Source organism: Anser cygnoides, chromosome 1 (assembly GCF_040182565.1).
Source record: "Anser cygnoides isolate HZ-2024a breed goose chromosome 1, Taihu_goose_T2T_genome, whole genome shotgun sequence".
Classification (NCBI taxonomy): domain Eukaryota; kingdom Metazoa; phylum Chordata; class Aves; order Anseriformes; family Anatidae; genus Anser; species Anser cygnoides.
In genome coordinates, this window is record NC_089873.1 from 126,435,001 (window position 1) to 126,448,875 (window position 13,875).

At 38.1% G+C, this 13,875-nt stretch overlaps 1 protein-coding gene across 11 annotated transcripts in view; it reads right to left on the reverse strand.

Moving 5' to 3' along the window:
- Nucleotides 1-13,875, reverse strand: part of POLA1 (DNA polymerase alpha 1, catalytic subunit) — a 203,792-nt gene that overhangs the window by 68,983 nt on the left and 120,934 nt on the right. The gene's annotated exons all lie outside the window — the stretch shown is intronic.

Here is a 13,875-nt window from a genome sequence, read left to right on the forward strand (position 1 = left end):
GTCTTCTGTGAAGCTCATATGGCCCTGAGATCCAAAAAGCACATATAAAGAGATGAAGGTCTTGTTGAAGGCAACACTATCAATGGTGAATAACTAAATTAAATTCCTCTTGCTTCAAATCCCACATTCTGCACACTTCAGTCATCCCTTCCTTGAAATGTACTGAAACCTCCGCTGTTCTCCAGTTCAGACAATATTACCATGTAACAGAATTATTCTATACAACTATGCAGACCAGACAACAAGACACCCCGATTTAAATTTTAAAGTAAAGTATAATTTCCTTGCTTGCTCTTCTGAAGGGTAGAAAAGTTTTAATTTTTAGGCTTACTGATGACAGCCAGAAGCCAGTCAGCCAACCAGCCTTCCTTCCTGCCTTCCTTCCTTCAAAATGAAGCCATTGAGACTTCAACAAAAACTAAACTTTTGCTGCCTTAAAATGATATAATATATGAGCCTGCTTGATCTGTGTCAGCTCAAGGAAACAACGCAAAAGGCCTCTCTTACAAGTACAGAAGAATGAACATTTCTGGGATCCATAAGTACCCAAGAACACCTTCTGCACCAGGTCCAACCACAGGTTAAACCGGCGCCATACCTTGTCTCTAAAAACCACCAATAGCAGATGCCGAGGGAATAGCATAAGAGCAAGCATAAAGTTTGTTTTTTCCAGAAGATTCTCCCAACTTTTGGGAATGGCACAAGGACCTCCTGAATCACTGTGTCTCTATATATTCAGTGGTGCTGGATGCATTACTGCTCCCAACCCACCGAATTTCAAGTGCTCTTTGAACCAATGTAAACTTTTAGCATCTACAACATCCTGCAGAATAACTGTGCACTGTACAAAAAAGTGTCTTATTTCCCTTGAACACGCCAAAAAAAGATTTTCTAATGCCTTCTAGTTCTTGTATCAGGAGAGAGTAGGAATAATCATTCTGCATTCACCTTTTCCATGCCACTCATGATTTTACAGACCTCCATCACATCACCTGCAATCAAACTCTTTTCCAAACCACAGTCCTAATTTATTTAGTTGCTCCTTGCATGGAAACCACTCCACATCTTTGTTGCCCTTCTCTAAAGCTCTTGCGTGTTTTTTTTTTTTTTTTTTTTTTAGAACAAGGGGGCAAGGGAAAATGGGACAAATGGGGAGAGAGATGAAACCAGCACTGCACAACACTGTGTTCAGGATGCCAGAAGAACGTGAATTTATACAGAAAGAAGATGGTACATACCATCTGTTTTCTGCTCCTTTCTTTACTCTAGTTCTGTTTGCCCGGAGCACTAGTGAACATTTGAACACTGAGCAGTCATTGCCAGAAAGACATTTATTATTATCCAAAGATTACAATTTCATTCTTAAGTTGTAATAGTCAAGACACACATTGTATGCAAAATTAAGATTGGGTTTTTAGCATCTACATCTCTTGACACTGACAGAGGATTTCATCTTCCATTGTTATCTAACAAGTCAACTTCGTATCGTGAAGGTCTTCCTCCAACTCCTCTCAAACAGTTCCTGCTTTTACTAACCTGAGTGGGTCAACATTACTTAGCTCCATATTTCAGATTATCGGATATTTCTACAGTTGAATAGTCTATTTTTTGCCTGCATTTCCAAACTTTTGCTTTTGTTGCTCCTGCAAAGAAGTGAAATCTACACACAGTGATTCTGGGTACTTTGATGGAAATATTCCAAAGGAAGGACAACTCAAAAAACTGCTTGCTTCCCTGCTCACCGGTTCTGCAACAAGCTGTATCATTATACCCTGGCAATGACTTCTACCCCCCAATCTCCATGATGGCAGCTGAGGTTTCTAGTTTCTGTCACGTTTCCCACCCTTTCAGTTTCCACAGCCTCCCTCAGAGCACTACAGCCTCTATCGCCATCTTCGCTGGGAAGTCAGCAAGGCAAGGCTGCAGCTACACAACCCTGCTGGCTTTCAGCTGGTGGAGATTCGGGCTTGCTGACAAAGCAAATTTGTTAATTAGATGTGACTTAAGTTTTCGTTCCTCACTGTCAAGGACCAAACTGAACCCGTATTTTGGGCCTCAGTAATCAATCCAGTGTCCTGATTTAATACAATTATGTCAGTATGTTAGTTTGAAGTTAGATATTTGAGTTACTTTATTTATAATGCTTTGGAACTTAGGTGGCAGGTTACATAAACTTTAGTTTTCCATTTTAGAGAACACTTAAAATGGGACTTGACTATTACTTCTCTTAAAAGTTGATTTTTAGTTTTTAATTTTTGTCAAAGTCTTTCCTATCATTTGCTGAAGTATACAGGGATTTTTTTTTGTTTGTTTTTGCGGCTTTTTCTCTAAGCAATCAGATAACCTGATAGAAGGAGATAACCATCTCCTTTTGTGTTTGTCATCTTTACCCCCTTCTTCCAATTAAAAAATAAATTCTTTCACCATTTCTCCAGCCATGTCATATCCTCAACACTCAGTGCCATGCGCTTCAAAACACTTCCTGCTGCTCTCGCACAAAGGAGCTTTTCTGCCCTTGCGGGCAGACTAGAGTAACTTCATGAACATTCTGCCAACAGCAAGGTATATGGCACTACCAAAGATGTGTGCTCAAGTCCGTAATGCAGACACAGAAGTACACAAAACAGCTCTAAAGACTAAAGAGTTGCAAAGAGTCAGAAACAGTCCAGTATACATGCAGTTAGGGTTTGTTGCACCCAACTTTGGGTATCTAGAAGCCTGATATTCAGCCTAAACTACTCACCCTATGATCTGTTTAGAGTAAATGGAAGTTGAAAAAAGCATCTCACCTAACATTTTGGGATGAGACAAGCTATTATCTAGGGTTCTCTTAATAAAATAAGTGTATAATCTATGTCTAGGGTTCTCTTAATAAAATAAGTGTATAATCTATGTCAGAGCAAGCTTTCTGGAAAAAATACGATCACCATAACAGACCACTATGTTTGGGTTTTATTGTTATGCAGATTATCAACCTAAATCATTACATATTTAATACTGCAAGGTGAGAAAATTTCAAGGATTCAGAAATCTTCTATGAATTTAATTTTGGTCTGCTGCACAACTGTTGCACTAGCAGTCCTAGTACAATTCTCCTTGTCTCTCACAAATTACTTACGGCAAATATCTCACAAGTGACATTAGGAAGATAGACGCTGTTCAACAAGACTGACTGACTTCAGCTGATGTTTCACCATGGAAGTCCTACTTCAGGCTCTGACTCAAGGTCTTTTGGAGTGAGTGGACATAAAAATGAGCCTGAAGTCACAAAGCTAGTATTTAGCTTTGGTTTTGCACATGGACTTAAGATTTATTTCTATAAGAGGAAGGTGTTGATTAGTTGCCTCACATTTTCTTAATAACTTAAACAGATATAGAATAATTTATTGCCATGAAAAGTTAGTGAAGGAAGGGACTTGAAAACTTCACAAGCTCACTCATGTGAGTACTAAGAATATCATTAGTGCTACTGTGAGGGAAAACAAAAACATTTTTGGAAAAACAAGTCACTTATCTTCCATTAAGGAGAGACTAAGGACATGGTCTGCATGGAAAGCCATTTGTGCCATATTTGCTTTGTATCTATACCTTCCTGTGAAACATCTGGTAGCAGTGTGACACAAAGAGGGTCTTAAAATACACAGCCAGGCAGGAGGAGGTGCAGAGGGTGTCCTATCCCAGTCCCAAACCCTCCTGTTTCTGTGAGGGTTTCAGCTGTAACTATGAAAAGCTTCTGTGCGCACAAAAAGAGAACATTCATGTTTCAAAACATATTTAATGACTACATTTGAACTTCAAACAATTTAGTATACTAGAAAAATAAAGCATGAAAACTGCTGGATTGTAAGGTATGAGAGTTAGGGAACTCAAGTGCAACTGAAAAAACAAAGCCTGGGATGGGAGCAGCATCCCAACTTCGGCTGAGCAGAATACTCAGAAATAGGCAACGGCGAAATACTGCGTGATAAAAGTAACAGTGCATTTTCTGCCACCTATTGGCATTTTTAGCTAATGATAAGAATCAAAGGACTACACCAGTTGCAAGGTACCGCTTCAATTATCTTAAAAGGGAATAGAGAGGTGGTCCACCCAAACTACTACTATATAATAACATTTGAAGCAAGTTTCTTTATGCAATTGCTTCAGTCTAATGCAGTCACTGTGCAAGAAAACACTGGGAACGTTGCTGATCACAAAATACAGAAGGTGAAACAAGACTGAAGAAATCTGCTTAAACTAAAAACAATAGCTTGGGATAAAAATAAGCATTCAGGTTCAACAACTTACACCTGTTTTTAACTACTAAGGACTAATGATAAAAACAACTTTCACTGAAAAGTATATTTCTCAAAAAACTATATTTAAAAAATGGAGATCTAAGTTGTTGTCCACAAAACTGAACGTGCAACAGTATCCGTTACGTAGATACTAACTAAATGTCCCTTCAACTCACAGAGAAAACAGTTAATGTAATTTGTCTAGACTTCCTACCAGTTATAATTAACATTAAAGAGGTCTCTCTTTCTTTGTCACCTCTCTATTCAGGACTTATTTGCGTTTGTTTGTACTTACTATCTGTTAATCTCTCTTAACAAATGACAACAATAACTGTTGCTATTATGCATGGAAATTAAACATGTAGATAACTGTGTGAAGGGAGCTATTTTTGAAAAAAGCAGTATCAGAAACATGTAGCTCTTTATGTCTCTTGTTTTGCTTTGATAATTAAGCCATAGCCTTGATTTGTTTCAAACAAAAAACTTTTCCATGGACATGCATGTTGCAATCAAGTTCAATACATGCATTATGTTCTGATTCAATTTGTTCAAGTGCATTATTGTTAACCCTTATTTGATCCATGCCTATCATCTTCGCTGACCAAACAAAACCAATCCCTCATTTCCCAGCAGCTATCGCTAAGTCTGTAAATTAATTTGCAATAGATCAAACAAAATCATAATAGAAAACCTTCAGTTTTGTTCTACTTGGTATCTCAACACTGTGGGAAATAAAATGCAAGTTGATAAAAAAAAAAAGCAACTAGCATTTCCAAACGTTCTGTCTATAAATGCTTAGCTCATTTTAAAATATATTTTAAAAAAAGTCTGGAAAAAAAAAACAACAACTGAAGTAAATGCACATTATAAAAGAAAATCCCTGAAGAGTACTATGTCCACAAACTGTAGCTAATGGGGAGAAATTTGCAAGTCAAAAGTAATTTTCTTTCTTTGTAAGTCTGTTCTTGAGAATTAGCCTCTCTCATTCTACTGATCAACAAGTATTATAAATATTACCCCAAAATACAGAGGCAAGTGGTTTTGGAACAGCCTTTCAAACAGAAGTTGAAGGAGTCAACAACACACATTTACTGAGCTTTATCTTAATAGTTCTTACAAATTGCATTTCACAATGTAGCTTGGTTGCCTGCTACAGTAGAGGACTGGATTTGCTTCTCTACAGCACTTCAGCCCTGTATATGCGTTCCTGCCTTCAGATACTCTGGATGCTCAGGGGCCAAGATGCTTTAAATTCACACAGAATGAAAAAATGCAGTAGTATAAAGGAGAAAGCTGCAAGCACTGAAAATTATTCAGGTCACTATCAGTCACTTTGGAGTTGAATTTAAAATGTAATTAGTGATTGCTTCTCTACAGTCTCCATTGAAGACAGTTTTAATGTGGATTTTTGAAAATGGGATCTTGGTACATGACGTCCCATCTCCAGATGGCTAAGATATCCAAGCTGGAGAAAACTAGATCCAAAATCCACAGCAGCTTCCTCACTGCAAAGCTGGACATACCACCTTATCTGATCAAGCCAACCCAGAAAGGAAGTGTGGAAAGACAACCTGGACCAGCTTTCCCAGTCAACCAGCACAAGCTTCCTGATCAGCAAACCAGCTTTTAGAAGGCAGAATATTAGACAACACAATGAGAAATTTCTTATTTGGGTGTCATTGTGAGTTACTAATCAAGACACCTTGACTTCAGACTGACCTCTGGTTTTCAACTACTCCTACAAAAGCATTTTGTTTCCACTAATTCCAAGACCAGAATCTTCAAACTACATTTTTCTGCTATTATTATGGTCTACCCTCATGGGCATTTACCCAAGAGGGTAAATCTGGTTAAAGTGGCTCTTTGCTTCCCTAGAAGGACAAGGAACCAGTTGTCTTCCACTGGTTCCCTGGAAGGACAAAGTTCCCCCAGGATTTTTCTACTGCCTGAACTATCAAATTTGTTACCCCCATGCAATGTTAAGAGATTGATGACTTTATGAAACACTTTATACGAAGTTTCTCATCATAACAGTAGACTTGACTCAGTGACACTGAAGTTATCAGTTCCCCTTGCCATAACCTGTGTACATCTCAAGTAGTTTCTCCATGTTCCACCTGTCTGCGTCTTCTATAAATATCCAAACATTTCAGGGAACAGACAGACAAACGCTCTTTAGTAGCACACAGCATCTCAGGAATTAGAACTTGAGCCAAAACCTTGGTTTGCACATTCTTTGGCACAAGTTTCGGCTATTAATAGTAGCTACATCTTTTAAGAACTGCATCACAATTTACACTTGAAATACCACAGGTGGAATCAATATCCAGTTCAAGATGAACTACTGTAAAGTCATGGAAGTTTTTCTGAACTGTTTCTGAGTTCCAGAAACCCAATTAAAGTAATTTTAACTTCCAAGCTGCTTTTTTGCTAGTTCAGAATAAAGAAATACTCTAGTAATAACACTGAATCAATCTAATGCACTTGCATAGTGTTGGTGAGATCACAGCAGCAATGAAAATCTGAATGACATTGTGAGGACCCAGTGTCACACTCTGGGATTTCCATAGACTATAGAGACTAGAGTGACACGTACCTGCAACAATCCCCAAATGAAAGCCCTCAGCTCAGGGATGGTATCAGAAATAATAAACAAGGTTTCACATGGGAAACTATACCTACTTAGTGAGCTGAAGCTCAGCATAACTGAGGTTCCTAAGGGCACACTACAGTTTTTCATGGAGAAGTCTAACTGCCAAAAACCTCAGAAGACCACTCTAATAGAGAAACCAATTCTATTGCTGCCAAACACAAGAAAGGCATAGACATATTTATTCTCTTTTCAAGACAGAAGACTCAATGATGAAAGATTAGGATTGGCATAATCAGAATCACACTGTTCTCCTCTACAGAAAAAGCAAGGTGTTTTTGTTTGTTTTTTAAAGCTCCCTGTGCTACCCTGTCACCTGCCTGCTTCATATACTTTCTCTTGCCCAGCTAGCTTCTTCATTCCCGTTGTCTTTCCAGAGCAAGTAAAAAGATGCATCAGATAGTTCATTAGATAGTTTCATCAGTCTTACGGATGGAGTCATTTATCTGTGAAACTAGCAAAATAGACTCAGTGGGGTCCAGCTTGATCAGGAGGGCTCCACACAGGTGGTACGGTAAAACATCTTACCCAGTCCGGTCTATGCATCTCCTAGACAGCTTGAGAAGAGATGGCCATTCCTTTGGAAGCTGTAGCTGCTAATGAAAACAACTCTGAGACTAAATTACCTGAACTTATGAAAGACTGCATCAACATACGAAAACAACACACTATGATGACTAAAAAGCAACCTCTTGGGCACCACTCTGTTCGTGCAGGTAAAAGAAAGAACAAGTAAATTCATCATAAAGGTAAGGTGTCATTTGGAGGTAATCTTGTCAGAAAGAAATTTTAGGGAAAAAGAATATCCTACCTCAGAAGAAAATCATATTTGGAAAATCAGCCATCAGGCTTCTTTTACTTCCTCACCCCTTTGCAAAATGACCGCCATCAGAATAGAAGCCTTTATAAGGACATGCAGCAGCCAAACTCGTCCCTGAGGAAAGGGACTTTTTAGCTCTCCAGAAGTTAGCGCTACAAATAGAAGGTGGACCTGCACCTTCCGAGGCGGAGGATCTTACCTATTTTGACGTTTCTGCTATCAATGATCTCCTTGATAAAAGGAAAGCAGACCCTACTGACAGAAGTCATACAAACCAGCCCTAAAAACCAGATAGTGTTGGAGTTGGAACCAATTGGTGATGCAGAATTCTGGGTCAGCACCTTTTTCAGCATTCTTCAAAGTAGGAGAGGAAACTTGATATTCCTCAAGCATACCAAACTCCAAAAACTAATAAAAAACAGTATCTGTAAGACCTTGACCATTTCTATTTTTGAAGGAAATCTGCAGGGTCTATAAAGCTTCTTCCCATACAGGTTTAGACATATTTAGATCTCAAAGTAGTATATGGCTAGACATTGTTATTAATACACTAAGCATTCTACCTTTCTTTCCCACTTTCACAAGACTTAACTTTGTCAAAACTTTAGCAAGAAATTACTAGAAGTTTCCTCCCTGACTTTAACATGTAAAAACTTCCTTACCACAGAGATCAAACTGTAGAAAGTCAGAAGCCCTAACGTCAGGTTCAAGAGATCCCTTACTAGCGAAAAAATTTGTCTGAATTTCATCCTAGAGTTTCAAGATGTAAAAGCAAATTCTCTTGAACTGCTAGACATAACTGAATCTTTTACTTAAGTCAAAAATCTCTTAAAATGAATATATCTAGCATATCTACAGTCAAATCTAAAAAAACAAAGGATGATCTTTGAGAATGTCTTGTTTTAAGGCTTTATACTGCTGTCCTCACTGTAACATTTAATCATCTCCCAATAATAAATTCACTTGATATTTCCATAGAGACTTCAAAGATTATTTAATAAAAGGAGCTGGGTCAAGAGTTTATTATTGACGCTGGCTGACTAGAGCTTTTGTCTTTTAATGGGGATAGGTACCATGTTAAACATAGTGCCAAACTTGTTATAGCTGAAAGGAAAGATGTTGCAGCATATACTTAGATTTGCATCAGTTCCTTTATGAATTTATCCTGTAGCTTAAATACTTTACCCAGGGAATGCTTATTCAGTGTTCTCTGGTGTTCTGTTACGTATTGTGGGCATTTGGTTTTCAATTCCAAGCAGCAATGCAAATAGTTTTCGTTTCTCAATGACTGGAATTTGTTCCTGAAATTTATACATAAAACTAGTCGTAGTCCATTAAGAGACCTTGTCAAAGATCCAATGTGGTATATGACTATCTGAATCACAAGCAAATATAAGGAGCTTATTATTATTATTATTTAAACCAACTCACTCCTCTCTGCTGACTTGACTTTTTTTTTTCCCTATACGTTATATATCATACCTAGTTCCTCATCCAGAAAAAATAGGTTCTATTTCCCACTATGAGTAGTTTGAGAGTCTGATGCTACCTGATCATCCAATTTAGGAAAAAAGTAAACAGGGACCACAGCTTTTCACACTCCATTTCATGCTGCCTCACTTCAGTGGACGTTGAAGATATGATTTCAATTTCTTTTCAAAGCACTTCCTCATTTTCAGAGCTTCTTGAGTTTTGGCCTATATAACTGATCTGAATTCAGCTGTGGGATGGAGTGGATAAAAAAAACCTCTCATAAAGAAAGGAAATGCCTTTCCTGGATGGTTCATTCTGCTCCTCTTGAATTCACCATTTGCCTGAGAAAGCATTAGCCAGGCTGATTAATGGATAGAAGCAATCTTTGAGGAAAAATACACAACTGTCTCTTAAATGAAAGAATAGTAACAAGGAGATATGAATTGCTTTTCAAAGTGTACTACTTCAAAGCAGTACAGACCATGGAGATGGCTGGTTATATCCAGCATTGTTATCACAGGAACCAGTTAAAGGACGTTATCAAATTGAAGCACGTTAGCCAACAACTTCCTAGTGGAAGGCAAATGATCACCTTACCACCCAATGAGACTGTACTGCTGGTAAGAGCGAAGGATACCCTCTCCAAACTAATATCTACTGAACCCTCCTGATCTCAGAGACACACTTGTCACCTCAGCTTCCCACTGGAAAGCTGCCAGCCCAAACTGACTGAAAGGCAACTGGAGTCAATGGGATCCATACCCTTCAAAGACCAGATGTGACAGTCCAGAGCAACCAGTCAAACTGCAATTAATGCAGCTTCACTAACTTGCTACCTTAAACAAAGTATGAGAGAGGAAATAGTTTCTCAGGAAAACATGAGGTGTCCTTCTATCTTGAAAAAGCTGACGATATTAGAATGACAGAGGCAGTGATGTGGGTTCCTGGCAGCCTTTACAAAAGAGAAGCTTACCTTTCACACCAAACTGCTCAGATCCAAAACACCAAAAGAGAAGACCCAAGCCTAGCTGCCTTTGAATACTGTGGAAATTTGATGTAAATTCAGAGGACTTAGCCTACAACAAAATTCTGTCTCATAAGAATACTTTCTAGACATTTATTCACTACTCACATATAGTAACCACCCTTTTATAAACTGGCTACCACAAAAAAACTATCAGTAAAGTATCGCTCTTGTGACACAAAGTAAGCCACAATCATATGCCTATTTCTATACTACTGAAAATGAAAGTTTGTAGACTTCCAATAATGATATTTTGTGATTTAGATATTCCAAAATAATAGAACTGGAATTACTTTCTCATCCAAAACTGAAAAAAAAAAAAATGAACGAAAACACCCAAGACTGAAAGAAAACTTCATTAACCTCTAGATAATATTACTCTCAGCAATACCTGTCATATCAGTCTGATCATTAGTCTCAGAAAAAATATCAAAGTAGGAGATAATGGAACAAGCAAGAAATGTACCCCACCACCCAAAGAAGAACCCAAATGCTCAAACTAACGTAAAAAAATGCTTTAAACAAAATTATCAACCAAGACAGAACTGAAAAATATCTTGTAGGTCACTGTAAGAGTTTTACATGTTGCTTTAAAAAAAATCAATTTTTAATAAGACATCTTCAAATGTACAGTCATATGTCATTTCATACAAGTTATTTGAAACTTATTGATCTCATTTGTGCAAAGACCTGGCTCTGTCATCAGCCTGCTGAAAAGATAATGGAGCACTCCAAACCCTTATGATAGGTTAGATGCAAACAGTGGCCCTCATTTAAACACATGTAATAGCACCACAAGCAGACAAATTCCAACCTTAACAGTTGTACATTATACACTAAATTAGCAACTATGTTCTGCTTTACTTCACATCAAAGCCAATACCTTGGTCTTGTTTATCTTCAGTAAAATAAGGTTCTGGGCACCAAAATATACACCCAAAACACTGTAAAGTAGAGCACAAGTCCTCATAGTCTGACATACTGTCCTCAAAGAAAACCGGCAACTACCAGTTATTTTATTTTACTTAGGAAAATATGAAAACAGCTAAATTAGATTTCAAGTAAGCAACGGGGAGATGGAATACTTAAAATGACTACATATGGAAAACTACATTGAAAAAAGATCAGTGAAAGATGGCTTACATACTTCTGTACGGACATCTAAAACCACTACAAGGATACTCAAGTCTATTCTGTGAAATATTCTCCCTATTCACACAACTCAAAGCAAGCCACATTCTTAGGCTGTAACAGGTCACAACTAAGTACAGTACCTTGCTTCACAAATAATTTTGCTTTGTCTGTCAACTGTCAACAAAGCACAAAGAGCTCATACAGTCCATCCATGTATTGCTTGCTAAAGAATCTAGCAAAACACAAACAGTAAGAACTGAAGATTTCTTCAGATCCGTGCCTCTACTTTGGGCAGAAAGCTGCAAACTCTCAACTCCCCCCCCATCTTTCACTATTCCACCCTCTCCCCTCAAAGATACATGCTGTCTTTGAAATTTTCCCCCATGCAGAACCATTTTACAGGAAGTTCACTGATGCCAGACATAACACAGACCATATGCAAGGAATATCTGACTTTAACCATGTACCCTTGTACCCGGCAATAACAGTAAGATCTGTTGACTCTATTATACATTCCAAGTACATAAAAAGACTTTATGTGAAACATTTACCTTTGCAACATGGTTTGAACACCTCTGGAATACTGAAAGAGTTAATACAGTTGTGAAAACTTTAAAAATAATAATGAGCTGACATACATAAATGAGTTTAGAGGGGCTCAACAGAATAGGAGGTAATGACAGAGAAAATGGTCTCAACAGCCTGGTCACCTTAAACTAGGAAAGTTTAAAGCATCACTAAGCAATGTTTGTTCATTTAAGTTTAATTATTTTCTCCTTGAGAATGGCACTAATGAAACTGAATATCTTTCATGGTTTCGACGAGCAGTTTGAATGGTCTGCAAACAGGACTGAGGGCAGACAAGGGAACTGGCTGAGCCGGGGGGTTGCTAGGTGATGCAGAATGGAAACCCACAAACTTGCTCAGGTTTACTTTGCTTTCATGCTGCTCTCACACAGGCTCTCCAAAGTTTTAAGAATTAATTTCCAGGTAGCTATTTAAAAACAAAAAGCCAAATAATTAAAAATGAAAAACCCTTCCTGCTCTTCATCTCTTCCCCCAGCCCACCCCCTCAAAGAGGAAAAAATTAGGAAAGAGGAATACAGCAATAAAGTGCAGGAAATCCATCGCAGGGTTTTGAGTACGACGAGAAAAAGAACGTTCTATCTGTTTATATAATTGTTAAGGCTATGAACGTTTTTCATCGTCCCTGATTAATTTTTACTGCTGGACATGTAAATAAAAAGGATTTCTGGCACAATGCTGTGGACCTTTAAAGTACTTAACATGAAAAACAAGTTGTATTTACTAATATTTCCAGCGCAGACTGCAAAAGCAAACTTTTCAGTGGAGCCATTTGTTTCTGTCCCCAGCCTTTTCAGAGCTGTGGTTATTTTTTTTTTTTTATTTTTTCTAAAGTATCTGATCAGAGATTGTCCGGTAAGAGCACTTTATTAGATCATCAGTCAGAGGGTTTTACAAGCACCGAGAGCTATGGGCTCAAATGCAGCACATCAGTTTTAATAGCCGAAGGTCTAATAGTAAACTGCAGATACTGCTGAGAACTTTCCATGCACTGAACTCTTGAAAAAGCACCATCTCTCAAGCTTAAATGCAGCTGCCTCTTTCAATGCCGCAAATGGGTAAATTTGACAAAAAAGCCACCATTAAGACTACATGAAAGGCTCAAGACAACATCCTTTCAATGCTTTGTACTTCAGTAATCAGATGTACTTACTCACCCCCTCCCCCAAACCCGATCAAGAACTATTTCTGAATGGTAGGAAATAATTCCACTTTGTACATCTTTTAGTTAATCAAGACTTTCTATTCAGCAATTTGACCTTTTGTTCAAAACAGGATTATCAGTTTTTTCGCCAGTTACCAAGGGCGACTCGCATGGTGAACATAATTGCAATAATTTGCAAAACACCATGGCAACCCACATTACAACTAGGTAAATACTGGTCTTTTGTGCTACATTGTTATTTTCAGAGATGCTGAAGTCAAAGAACGAATGACAAATGAACACAAAATTTATATTTGCTTTGTCTCAAAAGAGAAGAAAATTGATAACAAGAATTGGGGGGAAACCGACTACAGCTGTAATTTCTAACTTGATTAATTAGGATGGTAACAGTCCTTAACAGTATATTCAACAAACAGCCCTGACTTAGTCTCTCCACCCACCTCTCCCTTTCCACGCTACTACCACTAACCCCCACCCCAGCCAAATTTTTGCAGCTAGGAGAACAAACAACTCCATTTGCTCTTTTCTTCAACTTAATGGAATCCTTAATTACAGAATATTGTTCTCCTGCTCTTCATTACACTGAAAACTGAAAGTGAGAGAGAGGGAAGGAGGAAGGCAGCGCCGCGCAGGCAGGGTAGCTACAGTCGCCTTGGCGGCTTCTGTCCGCAGCGGACCTAGAGATGAGATGGCACTTTTTGCTTTTCTTTTTTTTTTTCCTTAAATAATATTAGCAGCTGTTGAAGA